Source organism: Chamaea fasciata, unplaced genomic scaffold (genome assembly GCF_029207755.1).
Source record: "Chamaea fasciata isolate MVZ Bird 193981 ecotype frontalis unplaced genomic scaffold, bChaFas1.0.hap1 SCAF_47, whole genome shotgun sequence".
NCBI lineage: Eukaryota > Metazoa > Chordata > Aves > Passeriformes > Sylviidae > Chamaea > Chamaea fasciata.
This window is the reverse complement of record NW_027094132.1, coordinates 1016473-1035848: the sequence shown is the minus strand read 5'-3', so window position 1 is coordinate 1035848 and position 19376 is coordinate 1016473.

Below are 19376 nucleotides of genomic sequence, written 5' to 3'. Positions count from 1 at the left end.
AGGTTTTACACATTGTACAACCTACCCAAAAGAGTACCTCCCTGCAATGAAGCAAAACATGAAAAACTGTTCTCACGGTAGTACTCCAAGGGAGGAGAAACACATCCCTAAGAGCTCTCTCTGACCTCCTTTTTTTGCAAGCTTATATTGGGATGGGGCAGGGACAATACCTAATCAAATGCTATGAAGGATCTTTTCAGACAAAAAGGCAAACTTTGTCATCACCAGATAGAGAAGTTCAGACAGACCTTTTGAGCAAGAAGTAGGAATTTAATGGTAAATACCACCACTACATCTACTTTCAGATGAGGGTATTCATTGAGAATTTAACAGAAAAATAGATTTCAAAGACAATAAACCATAATCCTTAGCTCTAGACAAACTCCCCACAGTACCAAGACATGGCTCAATTCAAGTGATTTTGAGCAAAAAGCTCCTTTGAATGAGGCGCATGAAAGGCTTGACCTCAATTTTGCATTTCACAAGGCAGGTTATTTTTCAGAACATCAAATAACCAACCAAAATACGGGTCAGTTGTTTGACCAGACTATGTTTTGTGAATGAAATCCAACAGTTCAATTACAACTTAGCAAACTCAAGCCATTTAATTCCAAAATCCTAAATCACGCTGGACATCTATGAATTGCAAAACTGCACAAGGTCAGGACCTCTCTTCTGATCCTTGGCCACTTGGAAGAAGGGAATTGCAGAAAACACCTACTGAACAGTACAAAATTTGAGCACTGCTTTCTTTTGCAAGCACACCATTCTCTCTTTTGTCTCACTGATGGCAACGAGCTTATTTCAATCAACATGTTTTCTGAAACACTTAAAAGATGAAGAAAAAACCTTATTGCTCGTGCTCTGAAGATACTACCATTCACTGCCACAAGACAGCCTGAACTCCAATATAGTCATGAACAAAGTGGCCAACTTGCACAGAGAGTCAGTTTTAGAAGAGTGGAAGGACTGAAACCAGAAACAGGACTTGAAGTGCTGCCTAATCTGCCCCTAGAGCTAGAGAAAAGCAGACAGTATTTGAGCCTGAATGCTCTCACTGTGTCATTCGTGGCTTCAGGCAGTCCACACAAATTTGAGATTTGAATTTGGGAGTCAGCAAACAGGATTCAAGGCTTTGTAGCTACAGGTGGTCTCAGAGCTCTGAGATTTGACTTTCTTTGAAAGATATTCAAGAACTAAAAAGACGCAACAAAACTCAACTTATAACAACTTTCAAAGTTTTACTTTACCCTATATTTGCCTGGTCATTAAACCTGGAAGAGGATTTAAATTTATTTCCGCTCTTTTAGAACTATAAATGCTTACGCCAGCCAGGTTATTGTCCAATTTCTATTCCTAGCATTCTGAATGATAGTGATGACTTTCTTTTTACATTTATTATAATACTTACATGGACAGAAGTAGTGGTGATGCATAATTTTGGCTTTCTTAATTCGGCCGAGACTGTCTTATGGATTTAATTAAAATTCTGCTACCAAAGCTCTAAGTTTTTGACGTATTGGCAATGCAGAACTATCACCTTTTATTCATTTAATTGTGTAACCACCTCAACCCAAAAGTATCTTTACCCACAATCTGCTTGGTCATTCCATCACAACTATTAAGGACAACTGAGTAACCTGTTCCCATAAAGCACAAAGATTAACAAATGTTTGGTTGGGGTTTTTTTTTGCCCGCCACACAAAAAAAGTGCACATTTTCAACACATCTTTTGGGCTGAATGACAATTATACACACAGCATATGCTGTTTCCCTCTGTAAGTTGTAGCCAACATTTCTATTCTTTCCTCTAACAATAAATTTGAAGTGTGTGCTACATTCATATAAGAAGAATATATAACCCAAGAGTGCCGGCTGCAGCCCCACAAAGCCACCAAAAGTTTATTTTGTCTCGCAAAAGAAGGCAAGCACCTTTCAGAGGCACCACCATTTCCTTCTCTCCTGGATACAGATCCCTTCAGGCAGATTTGGCACACACGCTTGCATTAAGAGGACAAGATGGAGCAGTTCTGTCAGTGCAGCAGATTAAAAAAACCTGCCACCAAGAGGCTTTATTCCAAAGGCAATTCTCTGATTCACAAAAGGTCTGCCTACCATACAGCCAAGCAGAGGCTCCCAGATGGTGCCGGCAAAGCAACCTCCACTTTTTCCCAACAGCACAGCAGCATGTTGATGTCTAGTAAAAAATATTTCTAGTCCTGATCCCTTTGCTGTCAGTTCTGTAACATGCACTGCCCTGATTAAATAAATAAAAGCCTATCAATCACCAGCAGTTTCAAGACTTACATGAAGCTCTCCTACTCTTAGGGGAAAAAAAAAAAAACCCATGAAGTCAGCATTTAAAACCAAGAGAAAGTGCTTGGAATTACATCTCTTTCTTAATGACAGTCCCACTATTCCCTAAAGTTTGGGGAAGTTCTTTAAAGCAGCAAAATGTTTTTGGCCAGGTGATCAATAGCTTGCTCCAGTACGAGACAGGACGAACACTGGACAGGTACCTCTAAAGTCACCAGAAACCAGCAGATTGCAGTTGGCTTCTCTCACAGACACACCTCTAAGCGATCTTGGCTCCCAATTCCAGTCTCCTCCACCCTGGCATCCACACATGAACAAGTGGACTAAGCAGCATTGCTCAAATCCTGCTGCACTTGCTTAACCTCCATAAGATCTCCCAAGAGAGCTTTACTTTGTGTCACTTCTGCTCTCCTTCAATCCTGCAGCTCTTCTGCAAGCTTCTGCTCAAGACTTAGCACTGACTACTCAAAAAATCAGAACACAGGAACTCAGAAATATTTCAACAATTAAGCTTTCTTCTGGAGTAGAACCAACCATAGAAATCATACAATTGGAATATTTCCCTGATTTTTATTTTAAACTTCAAAAAAAAATCCACACTAATAAAAGGACCTTAATACATTGATAAAGTATTCACCAGGTCAATGAATAAAAAGGTTGAAGTTTCTCTCAAAGGAAAAAAAAAAAAAACACCAACCAAACAAGTCTAGGTGGGAGATAACAGGCACAGCACCCTGTGTCACATTTTCTGTCTTGAAGAAAAAATAATGGGGATGTTTGGACAAGTATTTATCAGAACAAAGCCTACAGTGGCCCCTGAGGATAAAGTCAAATTTTTCCAATGCCAGCTAGTCAGTAACTCATTGAGACTGTTAAAAAACTGAACTCAAGGACACCAGCAAAAGCAAGATTTGAGAACTGTAAATACACTATCAAATTTCTATCATGTGAAACCTATTTTGATGGCCACAACCAGCAAGACACATTCCCTCATGCACACATTTGTCACACTGGGTGATTTAAAGTGACCCTGCAGAAAAACTGGTTTGCAAAGACAGCAGACAAGAAAAACTTAGAGGCCACAAAGAGTACAAGAGGAAAAACTGAACTTGCTAATGATAGTTCAGTTCATGCACTTGTGTATGCAGACCCAGCCAAGCCACCAGAAGGTGAATGAAAAATCTGAAAGCACAACTGAGCAAACCTTCAAAAAATACCTATCACTTAAGAGACCAATTTCATATGCACGTGATGCTGAAAATTTAGAAGAATCAAAAGAATTGAATACTTAAGCAGGAGGATAAGAGTCCATACCATTGACACGAGATCATTTTTTCCTCTTAAAACAATGGGAGAAATGTCTTGTATTAAAACAATTGTTTTCTTTAGGACTTCTGAATTGCACTAAATATTAACCTTCCTAAAACTGCAATGGCAACCCCAAATTAAAAAAAAAAAACCTTGGGACAAGAAAAAACAGTGATATATATGAATACAGTTCAACAGATCTCCATAGACACTCTTACGTTTCAGAATTGAGTTCATATTGACTATCATACACATTAATTTGAAATCCCAGCTTTAGTCTTTCATACAAGTTCTACTTCTCAGCATTTTTAATGAGGAACTAAGATCTTAATAAAGCCATTCATTTCATTGTATCAGAAAGTCCTTTGCCTGCTGTACATTTTCTCTGCAGCTGTAGGCATGCATGAGTATGCCTAGCATGTGCATCTGCGTATTTCTATTTACACTAGGAGTACTTCAATATTCATCTGCAGTTATGTATTTATGTACACAGCTAAAACCCCATAGCTAGGTTAGACATGAAGCGATGTATTTTAATGGGGGTCAAATCTTCAATCCAGGCTGGGATTTTCTGCTATTTAAGAGAAACAGGCTGTGGAGCATTTGACCTTTTTCTCCAAGAGCAAGATAAAATGTCCCAGATGTGCCAAATTCTCGAATGCATTGTTTGTATCTCTGGTAAGAACAAGTCTCCAGGCACCTGAGCAAAGATAACCCACCTTACATGGATACCTCACAGACCGGCAGCAAAGTGCTGTCATCTTACCAAACAATATTAAAAGCAGGCTAATGCACGAGGCTGCCAGAGAGCCTTAGGCAGCGCTGTTACATCTCACATTTCACACTTGGTTTGCTACAAGAAGCAGCAAAAAATAGTATTTTTGGCTCACCAATATCAACAGGAAAAGACCAAGTGCTTTCCGTAAAGAAGGATTCTCACCTGACACCAGGAGCCCCCTGGAATCTTGGATACAATCAAGCTCTATCAAACACACTGCTGATATACCTTACAGATAAGACAGAATTTTACACCAATCTCAGTTTCCCATCTTAATATATTCTCTTTGCTGTGACAGGTAATTATGCAGAGCAGGACAGCCCTCTCAATTCCTGTCTTGTGAAACAAAGATCGCCTGAATTAACATAACCACTACAACAAAACACTTTCTAAACTTCCACTCAAGAGAAAAGATTCCCTTCACAAAGACGGCCGCTTAAGGGCATTGAGAGGATTTTTTGGACTTGGGGGACAGGGACAGAGCAACATTACTTGTTTGTTTTCAGTTTTGTGCAGCTCCTCATCTGCTTCACCAGCTAGTGAGAACTGACAGAAATGCCACCTATCTTATCTAAACAGTTCTTACCTGACCTTTTTTGGCTTCTCTTGAGACAGACAGCAGGACTCTGGCACTGCTAAAGGAAAAAGTACTGCCTGGGATCTCTAAAAACACAGACTCTCAGAAAGAAAACAGTTTAATGCATCAAACAAGAACACTTTCTTCCCTCAATACTGCTTACATATTTTCACCTTTTCAAAGTCTCCAAATAAAGCTTAGAAATTAAACACATCAATGCTACATTCAAATATTTCTCTCTTCTAACCTAAGCCAGAAAAAAAAGAAAACCAAATCAGGAAAAGAAATCCTTATTTTTACTGCAAGAAGTCTCGGTTTTCCACAGGAGAAGCCACATTCTCAACAAACAGATGCCACAAGAGTCAACATTATTGAAGAGGGCTGAAGTGAGCTGTCAAATTACCTTCCGTCCTCTGAGGATGTGCACTACACTTCCAGCATATTTCCAGCTCTCACATTCAGAGTGTGAGAGCCAGGACTAAAACATCTGCTGGGCCTAACGAGGTCCCTGTCACATCTTTGTGATAACACATTGCTCATGTCTATCATGTAACACAGGCAGAACATATTCTCCTGGTTTTAGTCCCTTAGATTCCTTGGTCTAAGCAAGAAATTGGCAGCCTGCCAGGCTTCCTATGGACCATTCTGGGGTGGGACCACCAGGTAAATCTCCCCGAGTCCGGCCATGATATCCTAAAGAGAGACACTGCCCTCCTTCCCCATGGATAAATGGCATGATGAGCAGTGCAGCAGGAGCAGGAAGCTCTGCTAAGTTTCCACCACTGCCATGCATTTTCTCTTCACTAAACACCCATTTACTTGCAGGAAGAAAGGCTCCCCTAATAGAACCTGTTCTTTTTATTGCAACCAAGAGGGAAATGGGCAAAAAATAGCTTGAAACTATACCAGTGTCAAGCTATTATTAACTAGCAGGCATACACTGACAGTAGGAGAGATGAGAGGGCAAGAGGACTTTCAATAGCCAAAGAGCCCTTTCATCATCTGACCAGCTTCATCTATTGTATTCAAATAAGTGTTAAAATACAGAGAAATCACACATATCTAGTGCCTTTACAACGAGTATCCAGTTGCAGATTTCTTTCTGCACATGACTAAATTTAATGCATCCTTGCCGTGTACAAAAAAAAAAAAAACCTTGTGAAATGAGAGGTGCTAACATTTTCTAACAAATGGGATGACATTACAGAACAGGATCCTTTTTGTTACTCATGAAAACAACATGCTCTTGGTGCAATTGATTTCACACATAAACGGCAACAGTTTCAAAGCCCAACATGGCTATTTTGGGCCAGTTAGTAGAAACCCATTTCTAAAGCTGATAGCAGCTCTGACAATTAATTACAAGCTCAAGATCAAGCAGGTCAAATCCTTGTGAAATCCCTAGACATCAATCAGAATGACTCCTGAGGGCCTCCATAGAGTTCAGAGCAAGTATTCCCTCTGTTTGCAGATCATCTTTCAGTGCCTCTGAGCTGCACAGATTATCAGCATGAAGATTTTATGGAATAAGATCAAGGTAAATAGGGCCAGGTGTACAATTTCCTGAGTTTAGGTTCAACAGACTTGCCACAGGTAAATAACTGCTCACTTAGGCACTTATACATCTCACAGCCAGGTGAGGGGTGGAGAAACACTCACAAAGGAGATTAAAACACACTGCAGGGCAAACTGCAATTCCACCAGTCCACATCTGCAAAACTCACTGACCACAACCGTGCTCAGCATTCCATAAAGACTCTTAACGAATTTATGCAGCAGCAGTTCAAGTTGACAAATACATTAAAAACATTTTTAAAAAATAACTATTATGTCATGATGTTCCTCATGCTGATCTAAGTCAGGGTAAGAGCTGAAGGGCATTTCCTTGTGAGCTGACAGGCCCACAGAAATAACCCAGCCATGACTGTCCCCAAGGACAACAAATGGGGCAGACCCCACTCTTCCAACAGGCTGAGCTAATCAACAGATCTGCACAGCTACTGCAGAATCTGCAGAAGAAATCGATTGAAACCATTTCTTGTTATGGATTCATTTTGCCAAAAAATTAACTGTGACGGGCTGGCACGGTAATGACTTGAACTTTTCCACAATACCATGAAGTACTGATGCTTCTGGAAAAACAAAGCAGATTCTGATGTGCCATTTAGCCTTCCTAGAAAGAAACCACGCCAACAAGATGAGATAATCTTGAAATTGCCATCTCCAAGCTTCCTAAAACTGGAGAGAAGCTTTGAAATCTATTCGGACTCTGATTAAACTCAGCAAGCAACACGGTAAAAAATATATTAAATAGAGCTTTTAAATAGACAAACTGCAACAGTATTTACTTATTTTCTTCTATTTCTCCTCCCTGGAATCCAGTACTCAGGCAAACTTCTCACTTCTACAACAGCATATTGACTTTTTGACACTATGATCATTAAAGTCAACGTGGAAAATACATGCCCAAATAGAAAATCTAGATGCTGAAAGGAATATCAACCAAGTCAAATCCAACTTCTAAAAATAAAATCCTCAAGAAGTGAGTCACCCACCCCCAAAACTGTACCACTTATAGCTACTTTATAACAGAAATGCAGGAAATATCAAAGGCCTTTTTCCACTTTGGAGGTTTATGCACAAAGCTGAAGTCCAGCACACGTTTGTTTGTTAATGGTTGAGACCTCAAGCAGAAAAAAAACCCACAAATAATCCCCAGCCAACAGTATAAATCAACCTAAAGAAAGCTCATCATTTACTGAGTATCATGGCCATAAAGCTGCCCAACAAAGAGAGGGCAAGACAACCTTCATACTTGTATAGCAATCTAAACTGAAAAGCATCCAAACATACCACGTGGAATCACTAGTGCGACAACCAAGACAAAAAAAAATCTCTGCTATCAATCTTCAGCAGCCAGCTCACACTTTTTTACCCTCTTTTATAAGCCATTTCTTCTTACAGAGTCACTTCCAGGCCCTCACTTTGAGTCTACCGTGTTTGACAGATCAGCTACAACATTTTTCTTCTGTAAAACAACAGAACTTAGACCAGATTTTACTCAGCCACAGACTCTGCAAGCTCAGGTGTCGTTGCTTTACACTCACTGTGTCAGGTTCTCCTTCCACCAAGCCTGAAGGTGCCACAGTGAAGGAGATCTGGAACTTGCTGCTCTGATGAAGGCACTTGGTCCAACTGCAGTGTTTCCACTCTGTCTAACTGCAACCTTGATTGATGCCAGCTGCACCTCATTTGTTCCATCACCAGGTTTTCCTGAAGAGTAGCACTCACCCTCCAAATTTTAACCCTGTAGGGGACAAAATTAAATTATATAAAAATATACAATGAACATCTATATTATTTAGAAACTGAAATATTTATGATTTATTTAATGAAACTGGAAAGTTTAGCCCTCTAGGGGCTAAAATTAAGGGGACAACAAGTAGAAAGACAAGAGAAGCACGGTCTGTCCAAGAAGTAAAAATCACTCAAGGCCCATCAGGAGTTTGAAAGTTTCCCTCAAATAGTAAAGATCACACAAGCAAAACAGAAGTCTCCAAAGTATCTAACAGAATCATTTTGTATAGATTACATCACTACATCCACCATTTAGTTAATTCATTAACAAGTGCTAAAACCCCTCCTTTATCTGTACAAAGACCAATCATGCACAGAAAAGAGGAACATATGGGAAAGAAATATAGTCTTGCAACATGCAGGCACGTGGGAGACAGACCTTTTGGGGATCCCGAAGGTGGCAGCACAATTACTAAATTACCTAAGCAAGAGTCAGCCGCCAAAAACTCCTGGGGAAGCACCACGGCCCACAGCTGCCCCTGCCAGTGTCATATGGGACAGCTGCAGCTTGTTTGGAGGAATACCTAAAGGTGATCCACCCAGAAGGAAAGTGATCCTGCTTTAAGATAAGTCTCTAGTTCTTAAAGGATTGCTGAAAGTAAGAGTACATTTATTTGTATGTTTTACACTTAACACTTGCTTGAATACCCCTCCAGAAATGTTGTTAATCTGATAACTAAGAACATGCCATTAAAAAAAATGGCATGTTTTTGTCTCTTTCTTTCAAAAGTAAAATATTCCTTGTTGTTTAATGGAAAAGCAGGCTCCTCTCCAAACACATCCTGTGAGGCCTTTTCCAGTGAAGCAGTGTGCATAATGATAAATGAAAAAGGGAAAGGTTCTTGCAAGTATTTTTATCTGTGTTATGCAGAGGTTGATCTGTTACACCCCAAAATTATTTTCAACTTCAACAATTCACCTTTGCCAAATCCCTAACTCACTGTAAAACTCTAATAGGTACACACAACATTTCTTGTGAATAAGTTTGCAACAAATCCTACAAGTTCACCCTCAGGAAAGGTGGCAAACACCCCGAGGGAGTATACAACACACAATATACACTCCTTGGAAGTGGAGGGAGCGAGATTTGTCCTTCCTCCTCCTACTTTTTTTGCCAAGAGTGAGGGAGTCCCAAGGAACCATTTCAACACTTCAAGGAATGGCTCACATGCCAGGAAAGGCTCTGACACACTGACTGAAAACACTGGGAGGAGGGAGGACACACAACACATCAGCCAATGCAGATTTTCGGCTGCCTTGGACATTAGTCCTTCAGAACAGCCACAATCTTTTTCCATAGACATTCTCCCCAGGTAAAAATCCAGGCGTGATGGTGAAGGGGCTAATTCTTTACCCGATTTAGAATTAGTCAGAGATCTTCACTGTGTTTGTGACTCGTGCTCTCTTCACTTGAAACAGCTCCCACAAGACCTTGAGGGACAACTTGCTTCAACTGCCAGGAGGTCAAACTTGATAAAATCTTCAATATTGTCCTTTCCGGTGTATTTCCTTATCCTCCTGCCCTTATGAGATCTGCCTATACTGCAGGACCAGCTATCTGCTCTAAAAACATGGTTCTTGTATGAAAAATACAAGCCAACATAGAAAATCTAGATGCTGAAAGGAATATCAACCAAGTCAAATCCAACTTTAAAAAAAAAATCCTCAAGAAATGATTCACCCACCCCAAAACAAATGCAGCAGGAGAGGCAACTTATTCATCTCACAGAGATCATTCTCCTATCTCTCCATGCTCTGCTCCAAAGTGTGTTCAAATCAAAGGATCTCATTTTTTTCCTCTTCCCCTCAATTGTATTTAATTAGGGTTTTTTTTTTCCTTTGAAGTCAAGGGAAAGAGGCCTATTTATTGCAAGGAATATTTAGCCTGGCCTTTTCCTTCCAGTGGTCTACCTCACTGCATCTTCAAACCCATTGTTCCATGGGGACAGGGAGGCATCCAAATAAAGATTAAGAAAAAGGCAATTCCTGTGGTGTTATCAATTGAAGAAACAGGATCACTTTTCCCAGTGTCAATCAACTTCAATACACTAATAAAATTAACAAATATCAAAGTGGTTTGGGTCTGAAATAGAAACATTTCCACTAAACCTGAGTAGCTTTTCCAAATACTGGGCCAATAGTTTGATACACTTTGAAATACTAAAATATCTCCAGTGCTCCAAGATGAAGCTGAGCAAATTTCACTGAGTGAAATGAGAGTAGACATTGTTTGCACCTTCGAAGCATGCATCATATTTTCATCTTGGTGTTTAAAACAAGGCCACTACAAGGAGAATTTCCACTGGCCCAGCTGTCAGTAACTGGTTTTGTGACTTACCTGCTGGGGAATTACTCACTTCCCATTGCAAATCTGAAATCACTGTTCATATGGACAAATTGCTCCTGACTGCACCCTGATGATGTGTCCTCAGTCCAGCTCATGGCACTGGCAAGATAAATGTGTAGAATGAGATTAGGGGCAAAACACTAACAAAATTTGCTTAGATCAAAGAGATGCACTCACACCCTGTCAGTACTACCTGACATCTTCCTGACAATATTATGAGGCAATTAATGTCTGTATGTATTGGCTGATGGAGGTGAATTATGGTAAGTTCTAGGAGGCAACTCTCTAAAGCAGGGGAAGCTGATTAATTACCCAGCAATAATTCATTATTGAGACATTTAGGTCGACTTGTGCACCACAAAGTCAGAGGGAGCAGGAAACAATCAAACCGATGAATACTGTTCAGACTAAACTCTTTGCAGCTATAGCCATAGAGGCACATTTACAGAGAAAATGACACCATCTCAGAGAAATTAGGTGCCTGGAAGCAAATCCTCAAACCAAGTGGGCAGTCTCCATCCCATACAAGGGATGTATCAGCACATGCAGCAGGAGCCCCTGTGCTGGCATTCTCACTGTTTCTCAGGTCTACCTGTTCCCTGCCTCAAACAATGATCACACACCCGGGGCACAAAGGAGGAGCCAGTCTGCAAAGCCTTGGGCTTTCATCTCACACTGCTACACTGAAGCAAATGGACAGGAAAATAGAAGAAGCCTGAATACACCTCTGCTGATAAAGATCTGTATGTTAATACCATTAACATTGACTACATCTAATTTAAAGCCGATATCTGCCTGCATATCACATCCAAGTCTCTTTTCAGGTGTACAAAAAATGTGTCTATTTCACAGCATTTCTTCCTTTACTTCTCCACCTGGATCATACAGAAAATACACTTCTTGGCCACCAGCAAATCATTACCCCTTATGGGGACTGTTCCCCAAAGAGTTTAAGTACCAGAACAATGGACTACTGCACAGCACCAAATTTCAATTGTGACTGAACCATTCCACAAAGGGGATTTACTGTAGTGACACCTCTCAGGAAGACACAATTATTGCAAATTTCACTGACATTTTCCACTAACAAAACACCACTTCTACTTTAGCAGTGTTTCAAAGATGGAAACTTTCCATAAAGCCTTTTCTTTCCTCTGGGTGTCAGAGTTGTCCTCAAAGTCCTTCTGTGTTAAAAATTAATTGTCTGGTTTGGTCTAACACACCCAATGTATTAGTTAGGGAGTACATGCGCAGTAATATTTCAGAAAGGTTACAACCCTCCTCCCCAAGATCTTGGATGGCAATTTTGGGTTACTCTGAACCTCTCTCCAGCTTTGGCTTCTGAACTTTTCCTTTAATCTACTTTTCAATTCACTTCATGTACACCGATACAGTAGTTTTCCTCTTTTTGTAACCTGGTGTCCAAATACCAGAACGACCGCTTGACCATTTCCATAAGCAAACCATCCTCTGCAAAAGTCTTCAGTCAGAATCTTATTATTAAAGCAAGTTTTTCCAAACAGTTTCTGCTGCAGAGTCAAAGGGCCCTCTGCTCAGAATCCTTTTCCTTAAAAGCATGGCGATATGGATGATTTCTGTGCCTCGCAAAGGTCCAGTGCCATTCACCTCTGGATACCAACCTGTTCTTCCATCTGACTGGGGATGGAGTCGCGGAAGATGAGAGGATTTCTCTCTAGCAATGATATCCTGCCCCTTGGCAGATATCAGGCAGTTTAAATCAAATTTCAGGTTTAGCTCACAACACTCAGGATGCTGACACATGCTGGAAGCACTGTCACAGCAGCTCTAGCTTGACTTTCTGTGTACACTACCGCACATCTTAAATCACTTCTGAACAGGATCACTAGAAATGGGCAGCCATCCCTAAATCATCCACGAAAACACAATGGCATTCAACAGGTGTTTGCTTGAGTTATCCCCCTAAGGGAAGGCAGTACTTCAACAGGCATATAGAGGATAAAAGGAATAATTCTGTTCCTAAGAGCTGCCTCCTTCCCCTGTCTCCTCATTTCACATCAACATCTAAGAGGTCAACATTCAAGAGCTTTTCCTACAGTCTCTTCTTGAACCCCTCAGACTTGTTCTCATCTCAGGATATCCAGGTAACTCAGTTTAGAGTTAGTATATCTAGGTAACTCCATTTAGAGTTACTGGAGATTTGTTCATCACCTTTATTATCTTCCAAGCTACTAGGCAAACCAAGTGGGCTATCCTGTCTTATAAATTCCAGCTCTGCCCGACCAATGTATGACAGACATTCACTCCAGGAAATACTGCCAAAAAGAAGACATTTGCCTGATCTTCTGGCTATAGTGGACACCTAGGTACTCTAGGTACTAGAGTAGAGCCATGAAAACCAGAGCATGGCAAACAATGCCTGGCCTAAAATTGTCTCTCTCACACAGAAAAAAAGTCAGAACAATTAGGAGGAAGTCCAAGATTATTTAGAAGATAACCATGCGTCCACCAAAACACTGCACTGGGGAAATGGATGGAGTCTAGAGAATTAGAGCAGCTGCCAACATGAGACTGAAGTTTGTAAACACACTTTTCACTGCAACTCTCCACCAAAAACCTTGGGGCCTTTCACTACTCTCCCCAGAGGTTTTGGCCTTGTTATTAGTTTGCCTGGTGCCAGTTTGAGTGCCACTGAACCCACCTTCTAATTTCTCTTCAGAATATTTAATTAGATCAATTTTGTGCTATATTATCATGCTTGGGTTTAACTTTTTGCCTTATTGACCATTATAAAGTCGAGAAAGGATAGGGCCTATCATTGTTTACTTCATATTAGGCACAATTTCTGCATTCTCTGAATACTTCCTCATGAGCCTCTCTGCTTGCTTAATTTATCCACTCCAAAAGACTGACTTCATAAACTACAATTACCATGCTTATTGTCATTGGAATATTTTTATGTACTTATAATTAATGTCTTTTAAACATACAGTCAAAGGTTATAGATTGGAAATCATGTGTAACCTTCTGTATTGATATCAAGATTTAGCTCAAGAATATGATTGATCATTTAAATATTTTCCTTTCTCAAGTCATGGAGCATAATTAAATAATTACCAAAAAAAGATATACTGCCATATCATCCTATCATCATGCCTATTCTATTATTCCTGTGGATTATTTGAGTAATCCAGAATAATTAAAGTTCTAAAGAGCAAGAATTAAGAGAAAAGATACAGGATAGTTCCTCCCAGTTTTGATACCATGAGACCTGTAAGGTTGACTCTGAAGGCCTCCGACGGGGGTTCAGAATAATCCATTCTGTGTATGATATTCCTTATTTATAGCCAAAGCAGGGATTATGCTTCAGCTTCTAAACACTTACAATCTCTAATCCATTTTTTTCCAACAGGAGTAATTTACGTATCCAAGTCCAAACTGAATGAAAACTACCTTTTGATTTACTAAAATCTCATTATTCTTCTAATTGCAAGAGGCACGAGATTGTACAGTAGTAAATCCCTCCAATTTCCACTAACTCCACTGAATACCACACCTTAACTTGATGGGGGATAAAGATATTGAAGGAATTCTATACTGTTTGACAATTCTAAGATCACACTTTTGCCTTTGCAAACTCTATTCCAACTGCTCTTTTCAACATCACCTCATGCTACACAAAAATCACAATGCAACCTGCACAATGCCGGGCCCCAGCTTCTCCCGCTGGCCCCGCTCACTCACCAGCTCGCCCCAGTGCCGGATGCGGGCCCGGGGCACGCATTTGATGGCCACCTGCGAGCAAAGGCCAGCAGCGGGCTCAGCTCGCCGCCTGCCCCGCCGCGCCCCGATCTTCTCCTCCTCCTCCTCCGCCCTCCTCCTCCTCCTCCGCCCGCCGCCAGCCCCGCCGCTCACCGGGGCGCCGTCCGAGAGCCGCGTCCCCGAGCAGACGCTGCCGAAGCCTCCGCGCCCCGGCAGCGAACCCAGCCGGGACCGGTCCTGCAGGGCCTCCCGCGCCTCCCCTGCGGGCGACACGCGGCCCTCAGCGCTCGGCCCGGGGCCAGACACGGCCCCCGACCGCCCCCCGAGCGCCCCGGGCCGGCCATCCCCACCCGCCCCGGGCCCCGGCGGCTCGAGGCCGGCGGCTGCGCTGCCGAGCGGCGGAGCTCGGGCCGGGCAAGCCGCGGCGGAGGCGGCGGGAGCGGCCGCGCCGCGTCGCGTCGCGTGTGTCCTCCGCGGGGCCCGGGAGGAGCCGGGGCGGGGCCGGGGGCGGGGCCGCGGGGCTGGGGGCGGCGCCGGGGGCTCGGGCGGGGGCGGGGGACGGAGCGGGGCCGGGGCCGGGGGCGGAGCCGGGGGCGGGGCCGGTCCGGGGCCGGGGGCGGGGCGGGGCCGGAGCCGGGGCCGGGCTCGGGACAGGCGCAGCCAAAGCGCAGCGATGCCGCCCTGGCCCCAGGCACTGATGCCCGCCCAGCACCGCCACAGCCAGCACCGCCAGAGCCGGGCGGAGCCGAGACCGCGGCGGGACGCCCGGGGCCGGGGGCGGGCCCGGGGCGTGGCCCAGCCCTGCGGGGGGAGAGGGACGGGCCGGGACGGGGACGCCGAGAGGGGCCGGGGGGGTCGGGAAAGGGACACCGGGAGAGGCTGCGGGACACCGAGACAGAGTGCGGCACAGCGGGAGAGGGAGAGGAGGAACAAGAGAGGGACGGGGAGGGGTCGTAGACGCCGTAGACTCCGTAGACTCGCTGCTGCCGCTGCCGCCGCTGCAACTGGAGCCCTGGGGCCGTTTGTCCGCGTGTCCGTTCCACGCTCCAGCCCCGCGCTCCCCGGGGGCAGCCCCCGAGCCGCTCCAAACACGGCAACTTGGCCGTGCTGAGCCCAGATCCAGAGGCCTGACTCCTGCGCCGTGGCGGAGGAATTCCCTCGGTCGCTGCTGTGCATTGTCCCTGCTGAGGCTCAGACACTGTCAGGACGCATTCCCTGCTTGTAGGATTCGTGCCCGACCCAAGCACTACGCTTATGTCTCCAGCATAACTTTGCAACAAAAACAGGGGAAGGCAAACTCTGTGTTCGGCCCACGGTATTTTCGAGTGTCTAAAACTCACTAACACCACTCGTGTTCCTCTGGCTGTCCAAATCCAGTCCCGTAATGTTGCTGTCTGTCCAGTGTGGGGCTCTGGTTCCATCTCTGAGGTGCGTGATGCATCCAGCTGGCAGTGCTGACTGACAGCTGGAGTCAGCAGAGGCATGGGTTAGTTACTCTCCATTCCATTGCAAAGGAATTCCTCTGCTGCAGCCAGGTGTCGGAGGCAATAACTGCCCTGTGCTGCTGATGCACTGCCTTCTCCAGCTTATTTAGTGATCTGTCAAAAAAAAAAGATCATTTCGCTGATTTGAAAAGCAACACGCTGAACAGATCATTCAAGGTAGGAGGCTATTTCACATTTGGGAGAATAAATGTTCTTTCAATGTTGCAGTTCTGAGTAAACTAAATATAAACATGTTTTCTTCTAGCTAGAAGGAATGTCACTCTCTATTTTCATACAGTTGATAATAAGTTGGAAAATAATGTAGTCTCCTAACGTTCAAGGAATGCCAGAAATATGGCAGGATTTTCTGTGGTTTTTTATGCTCATTTCTAGTGTAACTTGAATGTATTCCAAAATTACATGTTGGTGGTACATTCAGGCCAACATTGAAATGACTGGATTGTGTTGGTGGGTCCATGTGTAGGTTTTCCATATATTTACATACACCTTTTTCAAGAAGGGAGTTGTATTTTGCATTTCCATATACCTTCTAAAAGAAGGGAGTTGTATTTTCTGTGACTCCCTGCATAAATTCATAAATCTGGAGATTCTGTAGGGCTTAAAGGACAGTCTGGGGAGCAAAGCCCTCTGAACCCTGTGTCTTCGACTAAATTGACCATTAATCCTCCTGGTGTCCACATCTGAGAGCCATACCCTCTGCTTGCTGCAGGTTTGTCACAGCTCTTTGGGGTCACGATGGCCTTCGTGATCTGAGTAATGCTGTACTGCTCCTGCCTGCTCACCTCTGCTCAGAGAGGTTCAGTATTTACTAGCTCAACTCTTATGCAGAAATTTACCAAAAGTTAATGTTAATTAACCCCTTCTGATGGGGTTAAATGGAACTATGGGCCTGATGGTACACTTACATTCCTAATGAAAACTAATATTTGTTATCAGTATCTTAAGTGTTAGTATTGTTTCTTTCATGTTGGCTATTGGGTTTGTGGGTTTCCTGTTGTTTAAATGACTTCTGCCTTTCAACATTATCAAGGTACATTAAGGTGTTTTCAAAATTTGTTCCCCCCATTCTTGTTTCTGTATCTTTGAGAGATATATATATATATATACACACACATATATACATTATTGAAATACTACGTAGTTCCTTAAAAATGCAGCTGCTAATTTCCCATTTTTCCTAAGCAACTGTTAGGATTTCCTGAATACATTTGTGAAGCCTGCTTTATGTTAATATTTCCAATTTTTCTTTTTCTTAGTGTATTTTCGTTTTGATTTGTTTGCTGTGTCACCTAATTTACAAGAGCATTCACATTCAACATCCATAATTTGCGTGCCATTTTTTGTGTTTGTTAAATTGCACAGTTAACCTAAGAGAGAGAGAAAAATATTGCATGTAGGCCTGGCAGGCTAAGTTTTAGTTGTACATTTGTATCCATGTGTTTGCCATAGTTTTTTTGCATTTGAAATATTCTGTCTATGCATTTAAATATTCTTTTAATGTGAGTTTAAAGGGATTGAATAGAAAGATGAAACTGAGATCACTACACAGTCTTGATGCTGAAATCAGTCCTTTTTAGTCTAAATAATATAAGTGTGTAATATAAATGATACTTTCTTAGGAAGTTGTAGAAAAAAGCAGATAAATAATTCCTTTTAATGTTGGAGTTCTTCAAAACAGGATCAGAAATACTGCTTACTGTGTGCTTTCCTTAAAAGGTCTTTACATGAGGTAGCAGGAATAGGCATCAAGAATCCAAGCTTCTGGAATGTAAATTTCTTGAGTGTGTTTTGAAATATTTTATGGAGTGGGTTTCTGTTATCTTGCATCTATCTGGGAGCATATGAAAAGTCGTACACCCTTACTAATAGAAGGTAAAAAATAAAGGGTAGTTTTTTAGCGGCCCGTCTCCATGGTGTTGTCACAAGGTGCAGCAGTCTGTACCTTAGCAATGTGCTGAGGAACAAAAATGTTCTATTTGAGCGTGTACAGTAATTTAAATGCTCTTCTCTCTGAATTGTCTCCTCAGCTGGTTAAGGTTATGTTGGAAACTGTTGGAAGGTGTTATTTTCTTTGTTGTACCCCGAAAGGAACACTTTATAGATCACTTGTGTTACCAAAACCACGTCTAACTGAAGGTATGTGTATCTCTATTCTCCAGCAAGCAGGAAAAACGGGCATTTTCTTTTCTCGTGCAACTGATGAGCAAAAAGAGTACGTGAAAAGGACTGAGGAGGGTGGTATTTGTTTGGCTCAGGTTTCTTCAGTGTGACATTAGGGGACACTTGCCAGCCTTGGGGTCTATGTATGAAATTTATTGCACTTAATTGATTTTGTCCAAGACAATAGTCTGCTTCAATTGAAAAGTTTTACATCTGAATACCAGTAGCTTTGCAGCTGATCTGATCCTAACATTAACTCTGGGGAGAAATTCGGTCTAGGGAGAGCATTTCTGTATTTTGGATGCTGTGCTTTGAAAGTTTGGACGTGTAATCTTAACAAAATGATGGAGAAAGAACTTTAGAAAGTCTGCACTGCATAAGCCATTGAAATGTACTCTTAAATGTCAGTTCAGGGGTGAAATTCTCTGCTCTGTTTGGCATTTATCCTAGGCTACCTATGTCCTGTGCTATCAAGCTGTACTGAAGGGGCTGCCTCACAAGAATTTTGGATATTAGTTGTTTATATCCATCGTGGTAATGGCTGATGTGTTTTCCAGATCAGCCACTGGAAGGTGTGAAAATTGTAAACTGATGAGCACAGAGAGGGTCTGACAGTTTCTCCTGCAGAAGGCAGTGATACATCTGTCCTCAAGCAAATGCTGCATAATCCATACAATTTATTAGTGAATCATGCCTTGAGCTTGGGAATTTCACAGGAGTGGAGCTATTCAGGGGTCTGACATGTCCATACAGTGTTTGTGGAGAGTCTCTTTGCATCCTCAGCAACCCCATCCATGCTTGTCCAGCCTCCTCCTTCCTCCAAAGCAGGGAAGAGACCTCTGAACCCATTGCTGCAGGAATTTACCCCGTTTGATTTATGATGGAAGCAAGCTCAGGTCTGTCAGAAGATCTACTTTCATCCCTAAAATGTGGGAGTGAGGGAAATGTGATTAGGAACATTACCTGCCCTCAGACAAAACTAATTGTGTCTAATGTTTGCTAATACTTAATGGCACTTTTCAGCAGTCAAACTTGAATGAGTTGATGATTGCTTAATGTACTTTGTGTAGAAAAGCTGTCAGTGGCCAGCGCAGGAGATGGGAATTACGTGGTCAAGGACTTGTACAGTAGGAATAGAACATGTGGAGAGTGTGATTGATACCTGGCTAGCTGCAAAAGGTCACGTAGACATGAGAGAGCTTTGCTGAGCACACAGGCACTCTCATGAGAACCAGCAAGGCGGTAAGCTTCGCATGCCCTTGAGCACAGCTGGGATACGAGCCTGGA